The 20456-nt window shown below is 42.0% G+C and overlaps 1 pseudogene; it reads left to right on the top strand.

Moving 5' to 3' along the window:
• Positions 1-12260: 12260 nt before the first annotated feature.
• On the top strand, positions 12261-12378 carry LOC126250012 (5S ribosomal RNA; annotated as a pseudogene).
• The last annotated feature ends 8078 nt before the right edge of the window (positions 12379-20456 follow it).

The raw sequence follows: 20456 nt of genomic DNA, 5'->3' as shown, positions 1-20456 counted from the left end.
GGTTGTGTGGACCTAGACTTCGTACTGATGGACGATAATTCTCTACCTCCTAGAGCACAGGTGGTTCATGTTATCTTGTAAATGGAAGATAATGCACGTATGGCGTGACCTGCTCAATTTCCCGAATTGCATCACGTCAGCATCCACCAGCCACTCTCCAAGACTGTGAGCAGCTCTGCAGGAAGAATGGGCGTCATTGCGTCAACATGAGAGTGATAACGACATTCACAGCACGCTTCGTTGTTGTCAGGTCTGTACTGAAGCCAGATGAGGTAATGCCCCATGCTGAGCACATTAACCAGTTGTCGAAATGTTTGTGCAAACCCGTTAAGTTGGAGAAAACGAAGAACAGTGTTGTCTACTGTTATGCTAGTTGCACTTGTTTACGTTCTGTGTTCTTTACAATGTTTCTTCTTTACTATCACTTGTTTACACTGTTTTGTGGCAAAATTAACGCAACCTTGCAAAATTTCCGTTTGTTGCTTTAATTTTGGACACCAGTCTATTAGGCGGATTTCAGCACGATATCCGACGTTTCACCACACGTGAAGATGGCAGCCAGTTATACCGGTGAAATATTATTGGGGTTTCACAATGACGTCTGACGTCTCATTGCACTTGAGGTTGTCACTCACCTGCGCCAATGAAATATTATGAGGATACCAAAAAAAAATTTGACATATCTCCGCACCTAAAGATGTCAGCTAGTTGCGCCGATGAAAGAACGTAGGGATTCCACAGAGACATCCGACGTTTCGCCAAGCCTGAAGATATCTGTCAGTTGCGCCGATGAATTATTATGAGAATTTCACGAGATGCAACGTCTCACCCTAGAACCATTATACATTAAATATCAGGTACTTAAATTAATTCTCTCTGTTTATTGGACAAAAACACACATTCATTTCAACAGAATGATGTTAGGTACTTTGATAAAATTAGTGCAGCTACAACGTTCTACTTTTCGGGTAACAGACCGATTCCACGATAAAAATATTCACGTTCTTTTTAAGTGATCCACTCATAGAGCCAGTTTTCGAGATTGTTAAAAGATGTGAATTGTTGTTCATGTTGTTCAGATATACCATGCTGCATGGAACAAAACAAATAGTAATCAGAAGGGGCGATGTCTGGTGGATATGGCAGGTGGGGTAAGACATCCCACTGAAGTACCTTCAAGTTTTCCTTCACTCGGTTCACAACATGTGTGTTGCTATTGTAATGAAGCAGAATGACCTTATCATATCTCTAAGTATTTTATGGGATTCTGCCTTTATGTACGTTATTCTAATTGAGTAATTGCGCTTGGTAGTATTCAACATCCACTATTTCACTCAATTGCAGCAGCTCATGCTATACCGAATCAACCAGGGTGCGTTTTGTGACTGGCATCAAAATCATTACCTTTGAATCGTCCAAACTAATTTCTTCAAGTAGTTTCCGACAGAGCTCGTTCTTCATATGCTTCAATTAGAAAATGATGACTTTTCACTGCAAATTTCTTAAGGTCAAAGCAGAAGAGTTACATTTCCCGCAAATGCCGTTTTGTAGATAAAAAACCGACATGTTCAAGGCACTAAATAGGTATGTTCTTTTCACTGCACTCGAAAATCACACACATGTCTGAAAGCCTAATATTTATACTGTTAAATGCGTTTCATGTTATTGTCCGGTATGCTAAACTAGCACAACTACTGCTCTCTCTTCATCAACAGTGAGTGATAATTCAGGCTCCCTGTAATAAATTGTACAGCAGAATTACATGCAATTAAACAATAGACTTTAAATGCTTCGTTATACGCTTTTATTTCAAACATTTTTATGGGTTCGTTATAACAACATTTCCTCTGGTAGGACCCTCACCACAGATTGGGCCTAGGGGTCTGGGCACAGCAGTTAAGACAGTAGAATTGAATTAACAGGGAGGAGATCGCTCTGATTTAGTTTTCCTTAGTTTCCATAAATAACTTCTGGTTAGTGCAATTGTGGTTACTCCTCAAGATCTAGGGGACATTAAAACAGTAACTTCTTTTCTACCCCGTTTGCCTATGTCAATGCATAATTCATTCGTGAAACAGATAGATTAAAACAAAAAATATATATCATTACACAGACTAATGAGTATCGCTCGCGTCTTGTATTGTATTGTATTGTATGTTATCCGGGGACCTAGAAACGACGGAGATGCTCCGTCCCCGCCGCAGTCGCGGTGGTCCACAACCCCACGACGACTACCGCAGTCCACTTCACCCCTCCGCCGCCCCACACCGAACCCAGGGTTACTGTGCGGTTCGGCCCCCGGTGGACTCCCCAGGGAACGTCTCACACCAGACGAGTGTAGCCCCTATGTTTGCGTGGTAGAGTAATGGTGGTGTACGCGTATGGGGAGAACTTGTTTGCGCAACAATCGCCGACATAGTGTAACTGAGGCGGAATAAGGGGAACCAGCCCGCATTCGCCGAGGCAGATGGAAAACCGCATAAAAAGCATCCACAGACGGGCCGGTTCACCGGACCTCGACAACAATCCGCCGGGTGGATTCGTGCCGCGGACCCGGCGCTCCTTATCGCTCGCGTCTTAATAGGCGGAGACAGAAAAGATTCAAAGAGGGATCGTTCGTTTCGCGAAAAACTCGTTTGGTCAGCACGAGCACGGCTCACAAATGCTCATCTAACTTCAGTGAAAGACGTTTCAAGAGAGGTGCTCTACTTCACTGAGAGACCTAGAATTCCGAGAGTGCGCGTTCCAAGATGAATCATGCAATATATTAATTCTTAGTCTTATTTGTCATGACATGACAGTGATTTCTACAGGGGACGACCGAATATTGTTTTTGTCTCCTACCACCGTACACTAAAACCAAATGGAAAGGGGTGACTGGAGGGACGGGGGATGGCGAGTATTTCTGTAGTACACTTAAGCTTCACTACACCGCACGGCGGCGTTTATGCATCATACATGTAGATCGTGATGATGAATATAATAAATGTGGTCGATTATTATTATTATTATTATTATCACAATTATTACTTATTTTACGTAACACACTGGTGCAGAGACACACCGTTATTGCTACTGCAGGAAATAAATATTTTTAACTACGTATCTGAATTGTAACAAAAGCCTTCTTTGCTCTGTTATCTGTTTAACTTTCGCTGTTCATCGAGAACACAAATGTTCACTTCATTAATTATTATTTCAATTAAATGTTTTACGTCGCACACTAGTGGGGTGACGTATTTTTGAATATTTACGCCGTATCAGAGAAAATATTTCTAAGTCTATATAATTAAACCTTTAACAGGAACTGACCTTCCCATCTTACTTACTTAACCGTCTCTGATTAGATGATTCTTGGCAGATTAAAACTGTGTGTCGAACCGGGACTCTTAATCTGAGTACTCTACCTTTCGTACTCAAGTGCTCTTCCGAATGAGCTATCCAAACACACTCACGACCCGCCACTCCAACTTCACATCAGCCATTTTCTCTCTTCCTAACTTCCAGACTTTACAGAAGTTCTTCTGCATAACTTGCGGAACTAGCACTCCTGGAAGAAAGGATTCTGAGGAAGAATGGCTTAACAGCAGCCTAAGGGAATCTTTCCACAATGAATTTTCACACTGAAGCGGAATGTGCGTAGAGTTGAAACTACCTGGCAGATTACACTGAGGCGACAAAAGTCATGGGATAGCGATATGCACATGTACAGATGACGGTAGTATCACGTACATAAAGTATAAAAGGGCAGTGCACTGGCAGAAATGTCATTTGTACTCAGGTGATACATGTGGAAAGGTTTCCGATGTGATTATGGCCGCACGACGCGAATTAACAGACGTCGAATGCGGAATGGTGACTAGAGTTAGAGGCATGGACATTCCATTTCGGATATCATTATGGATTTACATATTCCGAGATCTACAGTGTCAAGAGCGTGCCGAGAATATCATATCTCATGCGTAACCTCTCACCACGGACAATGCAATGGCCGACGGCCTTCACTTAACCACCGATAGCATTGGCGTTTGCTTAGAGTTGTCAGTGCTAACAGACAATCAACACTGCGTGAAATAACCGGAGAAATCAATGGTGGCGTACGATGGAAGTATCCGTTAGGACAGTGTGGCGAACTTTGGTGTTAATGGGCAGCAGACGACCGACGCAAGTGCCTTTGCTAACAGAACGAAATCGCCCGCATCGCCTCTCCTGGGCTTGGTTGGTCCCTGGACGACTGGAAAATCGTGGACTGATCAGATGAGTCCAAATTTCAGTTGGTAAGAGCTGATGCTACGGTTTGAACGTGTCACAGATCCCACGTAGTGGACCGAAGTTCTAAGCAAGGCATCGTGGAAGCTGGTGGTGGCTCCATAATGATTTGGGCAATGTTTACATGGAATAGACTGGGTTGTCTGATCCAATTGAACCGATCATTGACAGGAAATGGTTATGTTCGGCTACTCGGGGACCATTTGCAGCCATACATGTACTTCATGTTCCCAAACAATGACGGAATTTTTATGAATGACAATGCGCCGTGTCACCAGGCCACAATTGTTCGTAATTGGTTAGAAGAAGATTCTGGCAATTCTATAGAATGGTTTGCCATCCATGTCGCTCGACATGAATCCCATCGAACATTTATTAGGCGAAATCGAGAGATCAGTTCGTGGACAAAATTCTGCACCGGCAACATTTTCGCAATTATGGACGGCCATAGAAGCAGCATGGCTCAATATTTCTGCAGCGGACTTCCAACGAGTTGTGGAGTCCATGTCACGTCGATTTGCTGCACTACGTTGGGGAAAAGGAGGTACGACACGATATTAGGAAGTATCCCATGACTTTTGACGCGTTAGTGTAGAACTGTGTGCTTGAATGGGCCCCGAACCTAGCACCTTTGGCTTTTGCGAACAGTTGTTCTCCTGGCAGAACTATCCAAAGACAGCTCACCTTCCCTCCCCCCCCCCCTCCCCACCGCTTTCAAAGACGCATGCACCGTACCAGATCATAGGCGAACTGGGTTCAAATTCTGTGTCTATGTATGCCCATACATTTCGGTTTTATCCACTATGTTAGAAAGAATTGTGCTTTTAGCAATTTATGTGATTACATATATAAATTCAGTTTCCTCTCGTAAGTTACTTGTTTGTTTGAGACCCGAGGCGAAATTAGTCTAAATCGATATCTAAGTGCCGGCCGAAGTGGCCGTGCGGTTCTAGGCGCTGCAGTCTGGAACCGCGAGATCGATACGGTCGCAGGCTCGAATCCTGCCTCGGGCATGGATGTGTGTGACGTCCTTAGGTTAGTTAGGTTTAACTAGTTCTAAGTTCTAGGGGAATAATGACCTCAGAAGTTGAGTCCCATAGTGCTCAGAGCCATTTCAACCATTTGATATCTAAGTTTGTGGAAGTTCCCTTGTACCCCTGAACACCAATACATGAAGGATTTCTCGGAAACACTCTACAGCTGGCTCTTCCTGTCCTTGTCCAACTGAGGTAGTGTTTTATCAGTAACGGCTATGTCGACGGAAGGTTGAAAACTAACAAGAACAAAATACCGTAATCGTATTTTCTAATTTTCACTCTCGTGGCTAAACTCAGATTTTTCCAGAGTTATTTCTATGCGCCATATTTGCTGTTTGGTTTAATATGATTGTAATGGGCTAGGTCCACTCTAAGTGTCCCAAACTGATACTGCAGATAGCCGATTGTAGCTGAGACGTTGCTGGTTACGATGAGTATTTTGAAGCTGAGAGTCCCTAGGAAGAAAAGGATTGTTAGTCAAAACTGCAATTTACTTTTTCCTCCTTTGGGATATGACAACAGGTCTTGAACTCAATGACTGAAACACAATACGCCACATTGTAGCACTTTCGTTACTGTATAAACACCCCCAATAAATATTTCAGTGCACAATCTAAATATACGATGATTACCTACATCGTTTATGGCTCCATAGGCTTCACTGTAAGCAAAATATCCAACTTAGACAGCACAATTTAAAACTGTGTATATTGCAGTCCCACATATATCCACAGTAAAGAGGAATTGTGAAGGTTAACAACAGCTGTCTTATCCAGGAAAGAAGCGGACCTGATGTAAAACACGCCCACACTTTTTACTTCAATGGATTTCGTCCAGATTTTTCTCAATAAGCAGTTTGCACTGTAGAGGAGAGATTTTTCAATATCTGCAAAATATTCAGCTACAGCTACTATAAACGCTTCATTAAACACAAAACGTTTCGCAGGCATCGTTATTATTTCGGAACTCTCAGTTTTCAAATTATAAAAGGACCTTGATGAACATGTCTCTTTTCCCAGTGAAACACCTTTTTTCATGTATTTCTTGAAACAGTCAGTCGAGAAGACCTGTGTAGAATTTACCAGTTATTGTTCTACACTTTGAAAGTTAATCAGTAGGAAGAAATCCTTTCGCATCCGAGCGAATGTTAACCATGACGTTACCAGCAGATGAAACCAAATTAGCATTTTGTTCTGCCCGGACTCCTCATTGTATACACTGCTTAATTGTTTTTACATTGCTGCTATCGAGAGTTCCAATTCACCGCACATCCACGGTAACAAACCGTCGCTCAAAATCAGTTGGATATTTTTAAACGGTCCGAACACTGTAGGATTTCAGTTTCTGCCTTTGCCTTTGGTGAATATTCAACAAACGAAGTAAACATCTCGCACAAAGCTTTCTTATAGTTAAACAGTAATGTAAAATACGCCGTATTTCTTTCCAATATGTCCATGCTTTATATGCCCAGTGACACATCCTCTGCTCCTTCGATATTCAGAGCCGTGGTTGCGCGTGGTAGGTATCCTTTGATTCAGCCACACGTTTCATAACTGCTAAAAATGAAATATTAGACTTCTTTAGAGACTTCACAAACTTTTAATTAATTTTCGTTGCCCATAAAGAGTCCAGAACAACGAAATTATGACATTCTGATATTCCAGTTTACATATTTGAACGAAATTTACATAACAGGACAATTTCCAAAAACCATATAAACAATATTAGTCTGAAAATAAAGAAAAACATTGTGCTATCTATGTGCTAGCACGATAACGTATCACCTTTACTTCGTAAAAAGCGATAATACATGGCGAAAAGGGGTTAGCAAAAAATGGAGGTAACTGGAAACCGATTAAAAATTAACAAAATGTAGCTCAGTCTGTCTGTTTTACAAGACAGTTGTGGTACAGATAAATGTGTTGAAATTCCAGATGATGAAACCTGTTGGTTGACTGCTAGTCGTTAGACGTATACGGTTGTCGACGAAGTATACTAGTTTCCTCATGTACCTATTGCAGACAATCGCCGAGGAATTGAGACACGGAAGGAAGAAATAGTAAAACTAATTGCTGAAAAATATGCTTGCCTGTCCTGCTCCCCTTCCAAATCTCGTAACGATTTTATGTATACCACAGATTTCTAGGTGCTTGCAGAACCCCGGTGCTCACTTGCTTTCAGTTACTATCACGCGATACTTTGAATGCAAGAAATATCTAGTGGAAAAACGTAAAGGGCAGAAAGTAGGCTAATGTGTTGGGAGATCCCTCACTCAATTCATAGGCAGTAACATGAAGTTAAGAGAAAATTTCAAAATCAAGAAATTCTGAAAGAGTCAACATCGCCATCGGACTGTGGAGTGGAACAAACAGCCGCTTCTCTCTAGTGTTCGGAGAGAATGTAAATGAATCGGCTACAGGCTGTCTGGGCGGAGCTTAAGTATGTGGTTTTGCCTGGTGAAAGGCGGAGGCCAGCCGCCTGCTGCCTCGTGAAGAACGGCGCGCCATCTGGACCACACCAGCTGCCCAGCGCAACCAAACTGTTGCGAAGAAACACTACCCTCGGCAGCCCAGATACTTGCCTTTGGTCCCTGACAGAAACTGTGTCGGTCAAAATCATTCAAATCCCTATTCTACCGATGCAATTCCCCATCCACCGCAACGATACGAATTAGTTACCTACATGTCGAGAAAGAGAAGATTATCTCTCTCTCCACCTTTTTTTGCAACTGGTACTGTGCAGCGATGTTAGTTAGCTTTCGGAAAAGAAGGAAATGATCAGTATGTGGTCCTGGCGGAGGTTCGAGTCCCCTCTTGGGCATGTGTGTGTGTGTGTTTGTCCTTAGAATAATTTAGGTTAAGTAGTGTGTAAGCTTAAGGACTGACGACCTTAGCAGTTAAGTCCCATAAGATTTCACACACATTTTTTTTGATCAGTATGTTTATTGTGACATCTCTTTTCTTTTACGCCGTTTTAAAGAATGGAAAGAAGGAAGGAAGGAGATTAGGATTTAACGTAGCGTCGACATCAAGGTTATTAGAGACGGAGCACAAGGTTGGGATGCTTTAAGGATGCGGAAGTATCTGGCCGTCCCCTTTCAAAAGGACCATGGCGGCATTTACTTGGAGTCATTTAGGGAAACTGAATCGTTGTCCTCCCGAATGCGTGTCAATTGTGCTAACAACTGCGCAATCTCGTTCGGTAAAGAACGGATGGAAAAAAAACCTACAAAAAATATATGTCGAGTTATAAAATACTACAAGCGTGTAACCACGAAGATAATACATAAACAGAAGACCTTTAGCTCCATATACATTTCGTAAGTGTTATTCCGAGTAACAGGCGTGGTGTGTATGACGAAGTTCAGCTCTTCATAAAAACGACTGCTGTACATCATCCATCATGTCTGTGTCTCTTTGGGTAATGTCATAGGCATTTTGTAGATTTCGTTTCAATTTGATGATATTAGAAAACTCTTCTTTATGAAGAATGGTTTCGGGTGGTCTCATAAGAAGAACTTGTTCAAAGTCTGCCGACCCAGATGGTAGCACTACAGGGCGCCCAGACGAATTTATTTTGAACGATAGGAACTGCCCATGTGTCATCACTAAGTGCTGCAGGAGCGACCGGGAGCTTCGTGTATCACAAGTTCATACAATGGCCTTGATAAAATTCTTCCGATTAATCCAGTAAAGACACGTCCAGGTAACACAAATGTAGTTTCTCTGTATGTCTTGCTTGTAACACTGTGACTCTATGAGATGACGATCGAAAATGCCACACTACATGTTGACATCGACGTTTTGGTATTCTAGTGCGTGCGTATTGTGGGTGTTTACTTCTGCCTTCTACACTGTCCAGCCACATTAACGTGATCACCTGTTAAAGCCCTGAATAACCCTCTTTTGGAGCGCGGGAAGCTGCGAGACCAGCCCCGGATCTACGATATATCCGAGCCGGGTCAAAAACTTGATAGTGGCGTCCCCTCTCCCCAGCCCCCTCCCATTCAAGCATTTGACGTAGGACGTCAGCAATTTTTTAAAAAATCGACTTTTGTAGATCACATCTTTGCGAAGAGTGCGATATATAAAACATACATGTCCTAGGAAATGTACGATACAATATTTGGTTTTAAGTGCGTCAAAGTGCAGTGCCATGCCTCTCCACACAGCATTCCTCTATCGCACGTCACAGAATTTCGCTCTGTGCAATTCAAATGTGTGTACTTTGTAATGGAATCCATGAAACCTACGAGGGGCGTTCAGAAAGTAAGCTCCGATCAGTCGCGAAATGGAAACGACTATGAAAATCCGATAAAGCTTTGCACAGATGTGTTGGGTAGTGTCTCTAGTATAACCCCAGTTAGCATCACGTCGCTCTTCTCATTTCTGAGCTCGCAGTGAGTGCGTAAAGATGTCTAGAAAATAGTGTCTGCCGCCAATTACGAGGGCCTGGTGAGAAATTTCGCCTGAAGCTATGCAGCTAACATTACATAACTGTCGTGCTGTCTCTTCTTCAAGACAATTCTCAGCCGCATTCTGCAGGGGCAATGAAGATGCTCCTGTATCGTTTTCAAATGGAAATGTGAGATTACCCACAATACAGTCCGCAATTGTCTCCCCCTGAGTTTCATCTCTGGTCACATGAACCGCTGTCTTTGAAGACAACATTTTGACACAGACAACGAGGTGTAGGCCAGCGTGGAGAATTGGCGGAAAGCACTGGCGGCTGCCTTCTATGATGAGGCTATTGAAAAGTTGGTACAACGCTATGACAAAAGTCTAAGTCAGAACGGCGACTACGTAGAGAAGTAGCTGAAAGATGTAGCTAATTGTTACAAGTAAAACATTTCTGATATTCACTGTAGTTTCAATTTGGCAATCAATCGGAGCTTACATTCTGAACAGGCCTCGTATATTCAGGACAGTGAAAATTAAAATGTCCTATGGTGCCTCTTCTGCTCCCAGTCGGCCGGTTTGACATCCTACCCCACTTAACAAAAACTCACAATTAATACTGGGTGGGATTATTTTTGACCGGAAGAATAAGAACTCTTCAGAAAATTTGCACTACTGATTGCCTACTAGCTAATTACTTTCTCTTTTGTGCGACATAATATTAAATATAGTAAACATAGAACCATTAAAGGCAAGACACAAGCAGGACAGTACACATTTCTTCAATCCTTCGGTCCCAGCATTTTTTTCTCTCTAATGTTGTTACAGCTTTCATACACGGTGTGCTTTCCTTTCTGCGAAAGAATCTATTGCCTCATCTAAGTTCGTCGAGCGTTTTGCTACATGAAAAATCAGAATGTCATTGTCTAATACTGAAAAAGCTGTTAATACGAATAGTACCCAACAGTGGTGTGGTTTCTCGATCTGATTACATCTATTTTGTCACTATCTACTACATAAAAATAAATAGGCCCTTCTAATATTGCAGCAGTTGTAAAACACACCAAATAAGTGGGACTGTTTTGGCACAAATGGTCATTTTTATCTACCAAATTTACATAAAAAACACGACAGAATATAATTCACGAAATTCCAATATTATATGCCTATTAGACCTATTACAAGCAAAAAGTTTTATGTTAGGAAACAGTCTCATATTTGATTCATATGCACCAGTTTCTCAAGCATGAGATCGAAAAGTAGTAGTAATTCTCATAAAAATTTGGAATCTTCATATTCTTCCATATAATTTGCGTGATGTCCCCTTCCTTCTCCTCCCTCGTTCTAACAAACAATCTGCCATTGTCAAAACTTATTCTCTGGTTAACTTCACTAACGCTGCCAGAATCACCATTTCAGTTATCCGGTGTTTATTCTCCGATTAGACGTTTTACGTATTCGTACAATGCGTTTTCGCGCTATTCTGAGAATAGAACTTAAGCGGCTGCTGTAGTAGTGTAGCGTTCTGGCAAAAATTTTCTTTCAAAATTCCATTTTCTTGGGTACACCGAGGATATAATATGTAATCTCTCTTACTTGTTCTTCTTGTTAGTAGTTTATTTACATTCCGGTAGTCTGCGTCTACGGATTTCGCTAATAATTATAATTCGCACACTTATTCAGCCACAAACACAAATATCGATTTGTACTCACTCGTTCGGGTTTACTCGGCTCAGAATCATATGAATAATCGATTGACCAACGTGCGCTGGATGCTAGGAGCTTTGTGAAAATAGATTTTTTCTTTAAGAATAGGAATTTGGCTGCCCCTGAAACTGCCAACTGCCGGCAGGGGCAGATACTCCGGTTTGCCCCTCTCCTCCCCCCCCCCCTTCCTAGCACTAGGTCCGAGCACGTGCAAGACATGCAGGAAGAGGGTCAATCAGGTTCTGGAAGCTACCGATGCCGTGGCCAACTGCGCTAGGTTCTCGGTTGTGGATCCATGGCGTGAACAGATTCTCGACTGAGTTTTAATCCGGGGAGTGTGGTGGCCACTGGAGTACCATAAACTCATCCTCGTGTTCGTAGAACCACGCAGATACACTGCAAGCAGTGTGTCCCGTTGTTTTGTCTTACTGTTAGATGCCACTGTGCCGAGGAAAAAAAATGCCAGGTCCCGAAGGATAGATGCATACTTGTGTTGACTCACTGTGCCTTCCAGAAAAACAAGGTCACCCAGATAATGCCACGAAAACGTTCCCCAAACCGTAACGCGCCGACTATTGTTGCAGGGTGTTTGCTTTCAGAAGTTTCGCGCCGTACACGCCAACGGCCACATTTCCCATAGAACATAAATCGTGATTCATCTGAACAGGCCACTTGTCGTCACTCAGTGGACGTAGTGGACGTATAGTTGCGGTATAAGCGTGCAAATTGCAGCCTTCTTCGGCAATGAACAGTAGTCAGCATGGGTACACGAACCAGGCGCCTGAAGCGGAGGACCATACACGGAAATGTGCACTGAACGGCCGCTGAGAGACACTATTTGCAGCCCCTTGCCAACGGCCTTGCCGCAGTGGTAACGCCGGTTCCCGTCAGATCACCGAAGTTAGCCGCTGTCGGGCTGGGCTAGCACTTGGATGGGTGACCATCCGGTCTGCTGAGCGCTGTTGGCAAGCGGGGTGCAGTTAGTCCTTGTGAGGCAAACTGGGGAGCTATTTGATTGAGAAATAGCGGTTCCGGTCTCGTAAATTGACATACGTCCGGGAGAGCGGTGTACTGACCACATGCCCCTCCATATCCGCATCCAGTGACGCCTGTGGTTTGAGGATGACACGGCGATCGGTCGGTACCGTTGGGCCTTCCAAGGCCTGTTCGGACAGAGTTCTTTTGTAGCCCTTTGGTTCATCTTGGCGGTCAGTTGCTCAACAGCTGAACGTCTGTTCGCCCATACATATCTCCGCAGCCGCCATTCACCCCAGTCATCTATGTCCCGTAATGCACCAGTTGCCTCGGCACAGGTTTCGGACAACGTCATTTTAGCATGCACGGTATACACTGATCAGGCAGAGCATTGTGACCACCGATCGATATAAACCTTTCCAGGCGATAGCAGCGTCACCTGTCGAGGATAACTACTAGCCATACACACGCACGATGCATGTGGTATCAGTGACCGTGTTGTCTCTCTGTAGAATGGGGAACGCGCGCGACCTATCTGAGTTGTGATAGCGCGGAGGCTCGGCACGAGCATTTCCGAAATTTTACGACTTGTCTGGTTTTCGAGGAGTTCTCTGGTGAGTGTCTTCAACATGTGGCGAATTTATGTGAAATCACATACAGACGTCGTGTGGTTGGGCGGCCACCCCTCACTACAGACGTCGGATGTCGTAAGCTGCTCAGACTGGTAAAACAGGACAGGCGGCCAGCTGTGGCTCCTTCAATTAGTGGGCAGTTTGTTTTCCTTATTTTGTGAACAATGAATTCCATAGAAAAAAGTAAAAATGGTTCTTAACTAGTTGTGCAAGGAGCCATACGGTCCTCGGAATATTTTTGGTAATTTTTGACTTATCTTTTAGAGGTAGGCATACCGCGGTCAGGCAGAACATCATGACATTGAACTAATAATGGTTTGCTCCTCCTATTGAGCACAAAACAGTAGTACTACGTTAGCTATTCTACAACGCCAACGTGCGTTTATGAAGATAAATGGTAAAAGGATTCAACAAACTGATCAGATCGTTCCTATGAAAGCTTGACGTACAGCCATGAAGAGGAGGTACGCAGGAAGTGAATGATTATAATATTTTTTATGCAGATTATTGTCACACATATTTTTACACTGATCACTGCTTTAGCTCTTAATTGAATATTTTTAGACATATAGTATTTGCAGGGCAACAGGTCGTTTTCATGCTTTCTTTTTACAGATGTAAAGCACAGAACATGGAACTAACTGGCAACAGGTAGTTTTCATGCTTTCGTCTTTATGTCGCTGTTCACATACTGACTTAGACATGTAAAGCACAGAACATGGATCTGATTGATTTTATCCGCAACTACGGTGGATCTAATTGTGTTGAATACAGAAAGAAACTGTTCACTGCAAAAATTCATACGACAATACATTACATTATTAGATATTCTAACATTCATTCCTTTCGATTTTCTGAAATGAGTTTCAAATATTTATCAGAAGTGATCGATATGTTCGATATCTTCCAAATGTGTAAGTCAGCTCACCTATACGATACCATCAATATGCTCCTAAAGCCACAGAAGTAGAACTTTGGCTTTATAACATTGTGGAAGACGTTAGTTGTCACGGAATTCATTTGTTATCCAATACTACTGGCTTTCATAAACTTTCTCTCGCAAACATAGGTCTGTCAGGCCAACTTGGATAGCTCCCATAGCACAGTGCTATCACCACTGATATGCGCATGTCCTTAGGAATGCATAAAGCACGCGTTCTCTTGGCAGCTGATGAATCTCGACACGATCTTCCACATGGTGCAACAGGAAGCGTGAATCTTTAGAACAACCATCTCGTTTACATTTTACTATGTCTAACAAGGATTCACTGAAATCGTAACTGACGATAAGTTGTCACAACAATGGCAGTTTAACGGAACCATTCAAGCGAACATTATTTGCAACAAAATGGATGAAATGTGCACTTACATACACGTGTACATGTCTCAGCACTGCACATTGGTGCTGATTCTATGCTTTAAAGGAGAGTCTAAACCCACCTACTCCGCCGAGGTCACTTTTGTGGTGGTTTTCTACTTAGACGTAGCCATTTCGAATTCTGCTCATCGAAAACATTTTCGTCACTTTCCGCACTGACAATAATTTACTGCAGCAATAGAAATACCCAATGTCATCGCTAGTCAGGTATTTACAAAATTTTAAGTAACAGTTGCCTACCGTTCGTTACAGGACATGTGGGAATGATATTTACTGTAAGAAAGTGGAACCATATGGATACCTTTCACATAAAAAATTTTGATAAATACACCTTTACAACATATTTGCAAGAACATGGTCACTCTTCTACAGACCCTTCGGGTCCCACATATTGTCAATAAAGGAAAGAAAATCAATCTCCTTGAAGAACTTGGAATTTATATTTACAGTTCTAATACACCACAGATCATCCTCACTGAGTAAGTGGACCTAGCAAACAAGTCCTTCCTGCACATTGTTCATGAATTACTTGGAAACAAAAATCGTAATTTACTGTCCTCTTACAACCAACAATAATAAAACTCCTTAGCACACAACAAAATTTCATCTAAATTAGTTAAATAGTATAAATCTATGAAAGTCAGAATTATGAATATAGATTACTTTTCACTCACTGTCCCATTTATGTATATACTTTTCATTTTCTTTATATGTTAGATACTACACCAGATGCTGCTTCTTTTGAAGTAAAACAGACCTATAACTATGTATTCACAGCTACTAGAAATAGGGGCACATGTAATATAGTAAAAAAGCAAAATAAATTATTGTTTAATAGTGTCTATATGACATATTATTATTTGATAGTGATTATGTTATATATATATATCATAATATGACAATGTGGCCCTAGAATCAGGACTATTTTATTAACTTGTAATATCTTCTAGGCTGCCACGTCTATAACACCTCTGTACCTTCAGGCTCTAATTTCTTTGGCCGTAATTTTTGTATTCGGTTGTAAACAGATTGGATGCTCTGAGTTTCACGTGTCACCTATATTTAACAAGTTTTCAAGTGCCATTAACGTGTGGAAATCGGAAAACGGTGGTCCAAATGATTATTTTGCAGACAAATGGGCAATTAAGATCTGGATACTTTACCTGCATGGAAGTACATTAGTCCGTTCATCTGTCGTCACTTTGCCACTTCCAATGCTATTTATGTATCTCTAGTCAGAATCGCGTGATTTACCTCTTATTTTAAACATTGAACTCCAACATTTAGAGTGAAAATATAAAACTGAATGTGTAATCACCTGAAAAAAGACATAAGCACGAAAATGCTCGTGTTTTAAATAAAACATCTTCAGTTATAAATGGTAGACGATTTTATTCAACATAACCAGCCTTAAATGTTGCTTTAACGGAGCATGTTATTCATGGCGCCAAAAGCACTTTCTGCAACTGGCATTCTCCAACCATCTCTATCAGAACTACGCATTTGTTTTGGGACTTGGAGATGGATGCAACATTATGAGAAGCATGCCTTCATTAAAGGAAGAAATTTCTGCAAACGACATTATAGTTTGATTTCTGTGCCATCAGTAGGGAGGAGATGTTGAAACATTGCACAGCCCATTAATCACTGATTTCAGTACATTTAAAACGTGCAAAGAAATTCACACTAATGCTTATATGGGTCATAGATTTCAGCCTGTAAAAAAGGCTTACTACTAAGTCCTACATTAGCGTGGCATTTGATAATTTCAGTAGAGAAGACAAGTGATCAAATAAAAATGTAAACTGACTTTAAAATTGTCTTTACTCGAAGACATATGCAGAGTGGCCTCGTTGTCTAGCAGGTCATGGGTTGTTGTTCAAATGTTCAAATGTGTGTGAAATCTTACGGGACTTAACTGCGAAGGTCATCAGTCCCTAAGCTTACACACTACTTAACCTAAATTATCCTAAGGACAAACACACACACCCATGCCCGAGGGAGGACTCGAACCTCCGCCGGGACCAGCCGCACAGTCCATGACTGCAGCGCCTAGACCGCTCGGCTAATCCCGCGCGGCAGGTTTTGTTCAGTAGTAATCTAACAATAATTGTTCTGTTCCCATAAATTATTGTTCTTCAGGATTTTTATAAAATCTCCACACATAACTTCCAGAAAGTAGTTACCATTGCAAAAAAACAGGTATCAGTATGACAGAAAAACTCTTCTGTTTGGATTTTTACAGTTTTGCAACACACAGTACTTCTAAATTAAGTTCATAATACAAAAAAATTTCGAGAACAAAAACATCCACTTGCAAAACAAATCCGAGACAAAGAACTGAGCTAAAGAAGTCTACAAAAAACTAACGATAAGGAACTGCTATAAAGAACTACTCTCTGGACTGTTTTCATTTTTACATATCTACATAATTTAAGTTAAAGCGCAAGAAGTTTCTAGAACATTTCAGTTGTTTAGTAAAATAGGGTTTCTAATTGAAAGATGAATTTAAACAGAAGTGTATATTTTACTGTGCAAAGAAATAAGAAAAATCAGACAGTCTATATCATTATTCTAAATAATCAAATTTTTTGGTCACAATATTCCAGAATTGCTTTTGAGCAAATGCGTTTTTTAACAAAATAAAATGTTCACTAACAACAGGTAAATCTTGTTCAATGAATTTCAAAGTACAAATTTTAAATTCAATATTTTTAAATTCTTAGTATGGCTTGCTGCTAATAACTTCTTGAACAGAATGTCCTCAAGGGACACCGCCTTAACATAGCACTGTCCGTGCGAAAGAGGAGGTTTGCGTGCTCTGGATCCGGAGGGCTATGTCGGCAGTAGCTTAGCTACCAGAAGGGTCAAATGGTTCAAATGGCTCTGAGCACTATGGGACTTAACGTCTGAGGTCATCAGCCCCCTAGAACTTAGAACTACTTAAACCTAACTAACCTAAGGACATCACACACACATCCATGCCCGAGGCAGGATTCGAACCTGCGACCGTAGCGGTCGCACGGTTCCAGACTGAAGCGACAAGAACCGCTCAGCCACAACGGCCGGCCCAGGCGAGTCACCCAAGCCGGACAGACCAAAGGGGAGGAGCCAGACAAAGTGTGTCCCACAACGATCTATCGATATCCTGTATCCTGTCCTATCCTACCCTGAGCCTATCCTTTTTCCTTATCATTCTCAATCAAAATTGTAGCGTGAAAAGGGCAACGGCTTCAGGGGTGGAAGAAGATGACCAGTCATTTCCAAAGAAGATTTGGCGAATCCCAACGGTCATCAAGGCGGATGAACCTTCTCATAAGAGAGTGGCGTCTGCACTCCAGTGGAGCGGCCCCAAAAGGCGTCTATCCCAGTGGGGCGGCCTGATTACATCCTCTGGGACTAACCAACTCAGTTGTAACCATGCTACTGCAAATGCGGTATCCGAAGTCGAAACTTCGGCTTGTGAAGCACTCATGAAGCGTGTGATAATTACAAATATACCTGAGGGGGCTAATCCCTCGTTGACCGAAGTCAATGCAAGCAGACTATCGGATTGTGGGGATGTTTGAAACAAAACTGCGAACCTACCAGTACTTCAAAATCCAATCTAAATCACAGACACAAAATGAGACAGAAACAGACTTTTAAAATGGGAACCATAAACATACACACAATGATGAAGGTAGGCAAGCTACAGCAAGTTCTTGACAATATGAGAGAAGTTGGGATTGGCATACTGGTACTACAGGAAACGAGATTCACGGACGAAAACACGATGGAATCTGAGGGATATGTAATTCCCAAAGGAAAACCCGGTGCTGGGGGGCAAAGCAACCTTTTATGTTTGGCATGGTCTTTGTAATAGATCGTAGATACCTGGATAGTATCACTGCGTGGTAGGGGATAAACGAGAGGCTCTCATATCTGACAATGAAAATAGGAAACAAAACCTATACAATAGTAAATGCACATGCACCAACTAATGATTAGAACAAAAAAAGGCAAAGCAGGAACTGAACATTTTTGGTTCACGTTGGATAAGATAGTGACAGATGTAGACAAAAGTGGTGTCACTACTTTGCTAGGAGATTTTAACTAGCAAATAGGCACGGAAGGGACCTTTAGAGATCCTGTGGGAGATTATCCAGCCCAAAAGAGAACAAACAAGAAGGGTGAGAGATTAGTGGACCTGTGTAGGAGACACAAGATGAGAATAATGGCTACCCATTACAAAGCTAAGGCAAGGAAATAAACAACATGGGTCAGTCCTGGAAACAGGATTGGGGAAAAACAGCTACACCATGTAGCAGTCCGTAACAAGAATCACAAAGGGATTATGAACACGAAAGTGAGGAAAAATAGCAGGATGGAATCGGATCACTACCTTGTCGAAATAAAATGCAAATGGATACCCAACAGAGCAAGGAAACGTAGGACCATAAACACTAACAGAATCGACTTAGATCTGCTGAAAAGACACAGAGCATGGTACGTAAAGAAAATGGTAGTTCAGAGTGATTGGAAGAGAGTGAGAAATATGATGAAAGAAGAGGCAGTGCGACTGGTTATCAACAACAAGAAAAGGAAGCATGAGTGGTGGACGGATAAATGTGAGAATGCATTTGAGGCCAGGAGGAAAGCATGGATGAAATGGCAATCCTGTAAAAAGTAAGAAGACTGGTCGAACTTCCAGAATGCGAGAACAATTGCTAGCAAAACGATCAGAAATGCCAAGAGAAGTAGAAGGCATGAGAAACTTGAAGAAGTAAACAGAGCCTTCAAGAAACACAAATCATGAGTCTTTTACAGAGAAATGAAGAGCAGAATTAAAGGCTTCGAGGCAAAAGAACCCTTCGTAATAGGACAAGGTGGCACAATAAAAATTGGCGAGAAAGAGGTGTGGGAGGAAATGGCTAGGTATTTTAGGGATTTGGTGAATGCAGGAACACCGACAGTAAAGTGGACACACTTACGCTCTAGGGACGAAAGTCAGGATAGTCTACACAATGCACCCACCAGGACAGAAGCAGCAGAGGCAATTAAAAACCCTAAAAACAACAAGGCATCAGGCAATGATGGTATCTGTGCTGAAGAGATCAAGTGGGGTGGGCCTGAAATAGAAAGAAGTATGTACAATATAATAATGGATATCTGGAGAAATAAGAAAATACCCGTAGACTGGAAAGAAGCCATTATAATACCACTTCACAAGAAAGGGGACAAGAAAGTACTGGATAACTACAGGGGTACCTATCTTTTAAACGTAGGGTACAAGGTTTTGTCGAGAATCTTGCTGAGCAGAGTTGAAGAACAACTGGGGCCGACAGTAGGAGAGTACCAGTGTGGCTTTGAAAAAGGGAGGAACTGTACAGAACAGATATTTGGAATAAAAGGAATAACAGAACACAGACACAGGAAAGGGAAAAAGATAATAGTGGCATTTGTGGACTTAAAAAAGGCCTAGGATTCAGCTGACAGAAGTAATCTGTTTGATATGTTAGAAGACAGAGGACTAGATGCTATGACACATGCAATAGTAAAGGAAACGTTAAGTGACTCTACTGCCAGGATCAGGCATCGCAGTACGCTGTCAGACAGCTTCGAAATGAAAACAGGAGTCCGGCAAGGGGATGGGCTGTCATCTACTTTATTTAACCTGGTTTTGGACGAAGTAGTGACACAATGGATACAACTAAATAGTCACATCAAGATCAAAGGTGTGCAAATAGGGTACAACGTCAAACATAATGCAACAGTGGACTGCCTGGCATTCACAGATGACATGGCACTCTTAAATGAGACAAAAGAAGAGGCAAAGACAGCACTAAAAGTTCTAGGCGAAACAACAGAAGAGGTCGGACTGAGATGGTCAAGTGGTTGAGAAAGTCAAAGGTTTCCGTTATTTGGGGGAGAAGATAACTGGTGGCATACAGAGCAACAGTAGCGCTGTAGGCAGGGAACAGCTTTTGCAGAACCTTCGTATGCGGTGAAAACAACGCAAGAAACATCTGTCACGGAATGCCAAATGACATTACACAGCAACTGTAAGAAATGCTGCTCT

The sequence above is a fragment of the Schistocerca nitens genome, chromosome 3, assembly GCF_023898315.1.
Source record: "Schistocerca nitens isolate TAMUIC-IGC-003100 chromosome 3, iqSchNite1.1, whole genome shotgun sequence".
NCBI classification, from domain to species: domain Eukaryota; kingdom Metazoa; phylum Arthropoda; class Insecta; order Orthoptera; family Acrididae; genus Schistocerca; species Schistocerca nitens.
The sequence above is the reverse complement of the archived record's forward strand: the minus strand, read 5'-3'. Positions and strand labels throughout refer to the sequence as shown.